Genomic DNA, 531 nt, shown 5'->3' with positions numbered 1-531 from the left:
AAGAAAGAAAGAAAGAAAGGAAAAACTCAAACTAAAAGGGGCTGACAAGTGGAAAAGGTGTAAATTCTTTAAAATATTTATTACCCATCTGATAAAGTCAAAATTCATCAATACATGTTAAAATCTATGATACATGCAGAGATAATATGTGTGTGTGTGTGGGGGGGTGTTAGAGGTCCCTGTAGGCTTTGCAGCAGGCAGGGAAAGCAAACTGTGAAGAACCAAGAACAAAACTAGGTTCTGCTAGATTTTTCGGTACCAGTGCTGGACCAGGACTTCAAGAGTCTGACATCAGGTCATATATTTTTGCCCTATTTAAGCAAATTCAAAGATCTGGGATAAGTAAAACATAAATTCTGGAAGATACAGGCAGAGCCTGGATCATCAGACAGCAAAAGATCGTCAGGTTGTAAACGACATCCGTTCCGATAAACGACATCCATTTCCGATTACAGGGAGGAGGATGGGGTGAGCAGCCCTTTCCTTGGAAGGATGCCCGCCCGCGGGTTTAACTCTCCTGGCTTTGGAAGG

General features: G+C 42.2%; 1 protein-coding gene across 1 annotated transcript in view; it reads left to right on the top strand.

Moving 5' to 3' along the window:
* Window positions 1-531, top strand: part of Ak9 (adenylate kinase 9) — a 118,184-nt gene that overhangs the window by 79,370 nt on the left and 38,283 nt on the right. The gene's annotated exons all lie outside the window — the stretch shown is intronic.

Source organism: Grammomys surdaster, unplaced genomic scaffold (assembly GCF_004785775.1).
Source record: "Grammomys surdaster isolate TR1022 unplaced genomic scaffold, NIH_TR_1.0 190, whole genome shotgun sequence".
In the NCBI taxonomy this organism is placed as follows: Eukaryota; Metazoa; Chordata; class Mammalia; order Rodentia; family Muridae; genus Grammomys; species Grammomys surdaster.
Note: the sequence above shows the minus strand (reverse complement) of the source record. Positions and strands in the feature narration are given on the sequence as shown.